Source organism: Seriola lalandi, unplaced genomic scaffold (assembly GCF_002814215.2).
Source record: "Seriola lalandi dorsalis isolate HSWRI2012SDOR001 ecotype SW California unplaced genomic scaffold, Sedor1 jcf7180002054338, whole genome shotgun sequence".
NCBI lineage: Eukaryota > Metazoa > Chordata > Actinopteri > Carangiformes > Carangidae > Seriola > Seriola lalandi.
Genome location: NW_019524891.1, coordinates 711199 through 714420, shown reverse-complemented (window position 1 = coordinate 714420; position 3222 = coordinate 711199).

The following is a 3222-nucleotide window of genomic DNA, read 5'->3' as shown; positions in this document are numbered from 1 at the left end:
ATGCCTTGCCATACTGAGACGTTTTTATGACCTTTTATGCCTTAATATACTATGTTGTGTTTTTGACATTTTCTTCCATACAATAATGTGTCTTTTTAGCATTTTTCTTCCATTAATTTTTTTCCGTTTCTTGGCATTTTATGCCTTACTATACTATCTCATTTGATGCCTGACCATACTATGACGTTTATATGACATTTTATGCCTAATTATATTATTTCATCTCATGCCTTGCCATACTATGACGCTTTTATGACATTTTATGCCTTAATATACTATGTTGTATTTTTGACCTTTTTCTTCCATAAAATTTTTTGCCGTTTCTTGGCATTTTATGGCTTAATGTACTTTCACGTTTGATGCCTGACCATACTATGACGATTTTATAACCTTTTATGATTTAATATACTATGTTGTAGTTTTAAAATTTTACCTTTTTGGCATTTTTCCTCCATAAAAGGTTTTGCCGTTTCTTGGCATTTTATGCCTTACTATACTATCTTGTTTGATGCTTGACCATACTATGACATTTTTATAACCTTTTATGATTTAATATACTATGTTGTATTTTTTACCTTTTTTGCCATACTATACTATGACGTTTTTTGGCATTTTTATGCCTGATCATATTATTTAATCGCACGCCTTGCCATACTATGACGTTTTTATGACCTTTTGTACCTTAATATTCTATGTTGTATTTTTAACATTTTTTTTGCCATACTATACTATTTCGTTTTTTGGTATTTTTCTCCCATACTATTTTTTGCCGTTTCTTGGCCTTTTATGCCTTACTATACTATCTTGTTTGATGCCTGACCATACTATGACATTTTTATAACATTTTATGATTTAATGCTGTATTTTTGACGTTTTTGCATTACTATACTACGACGTTTTTTTTTGGCATTTTTATGCCTGATCATATTATTTAATCGCATGCCTTGCCATACTATGACGTTTTTATGACCTTTTGTACCTTAATATTCTATGATGTATTTTTGATGTTTTTTTCCATACTATACTATGTCGTTTTTTGGCATTTTTCTTCCATAATATTTTTTGCCGTTTCTTGGCATTTTATGCCTTACTATACTATCTCCTTTGATGCCTGACCATACTATAACATTTTTATGACCTTTTATGCTTAATATATTATGATGTATTTTTGATGTTTTTTGCCATACTATACTATGCCGTTTCTTGGCCTTTTATGCCTTACTATTATATGTTGTTTGATGCCTGACCATACTATGACATTTTTATAACCTTTTATTATTTAATATACTATGTTGTATTTTTGACGTTTTTTGCCATACTATACTATGACGTTTTTTTTTGGCATTTTTATGCCTACTTATATCATTTCATCTCATGCCTCGCCATCCTATGATGATTTTATGACATTTTATGCCTTAATATACTATGTTGTATTTTTGATATTTTATGCCATACTATACTATGCCGTTTTTTGGCATTTTTCTTCCATAATATTTTTTGCCATTTCTTGGCATTTTATGCCTTACTGTACTATGTCGTTTGATGCCTGACCATACTATGACGATTTTATAACCTTTTATGATTTAATATACTATGTTGTAGTTTTAATATTTTATGCCAAACTATACTATGACCTTTTTGGCATTTTTATGCCTGATCATATTATTTAATCTCATGCCTTGCCATACTATGACGTTTTCATGACCTTTTATACCTTAATATTCTATGTTATATTTTTAAAAATTGTTTTGCCATACTATAATATGCAGTTTTTTGGCATTTTTCTCCCATACTATTTTTTGCCGTTTACTATACTATGTTGTTTGATGCCTGATCATAATATGACGTTTTTATAACCTAATAAGCCTTATTATACTACGATGTATTTTTGACCTTTTTTGCCATACTATACTATGATGTTTTTTGACCTTTTTTGCCATACTATACTATGTCGTTTTTTGGCATTTTTCTTCCATACTATATTTTGCCGTTTCTTGGCCTTTTATACCTTAATATACTATTTAGTTTGATGCCTGACCATACTATGACGTTTTTATGACCTTTTATGACTTAATATGCTATGTCGTTTTTTGGCATTTTTCTTCCATAAAAGGTTTTGCCGTTTCTTGGCATTTTATGCCTTACTATACTATCTTGTTTGATGTTTGACCATACTATGATATTTTTATGACATTTTATGGCTTAATATACTATGATGTATTTTTGATGTTTTTTGCCATACTATACTATGACGTTTTTTGGCATTTTTATGCCTGATCATATTATTTCATCTCATGCCTTGCCATCCTATGACGATTTTATGACATTTTATGCCTTAATATACTATGATGTATTTTTGATATTTTATGCCATACTATACTATGATGTTATTTGGTATTTTTCTGCCATACTATTTTTTGCCGTTTTCTGGCATTTTATGGCTTACTATACTATGATGTTATTTGGTATTTTTCTGTCATACTATTTTTTGCCGTTTTCTGGCATTTTATGCCTTACTATACTATGTTGTTTGATGCCTGATCATAATATGACGTTTTTATAACCTAATAAGCCTTATTATACTACGATGTATTTTTGACCTTTTTTGCCATACTATACTATGATGTTTTTTGACCTTTTTTGCCATACTATACTATGTCGTTTTTTGGCATTTTTCTTCCATACTATATTTTGCCGTTTCTTGGCCTTTTATACCTTAATATACTTTTACGTTTGATGCCTGACCATACAATGCTTTTTTTCGCATTTTTCTCCCATACTATTTTTTGCCGTTTCCTGACCATACCATGACATTTTTATAACCTTTTATGATTTAATATACTATAATATTTAGTATTTTTGACGTTTTTTGCCATACTATACTATGATGTTCTTTTACCTTTTTTGTCATACTATACTATGACTTTTTTTTTGGCATTTTTATGCATAATTATATTAAATCATCTCATGCCTTGTCATCCTATGACAATTTTATGACATTTTATGCCTTAATATACTATGTTGTATTTTTGACATTTTATGCCATACTATACTATGCCGTTTTTTGGCATATTTCTTCCATAATATTTTTTGCCATTTCTTGGCATTTTATGCCTTACTGTACTATCTCCTTTGATGCCTGACCATATTATAACGTTTTAATGACCTTTTATACTAAATATATTATGATGTATTTTTGATGTTTTTTGCCATACTATACTA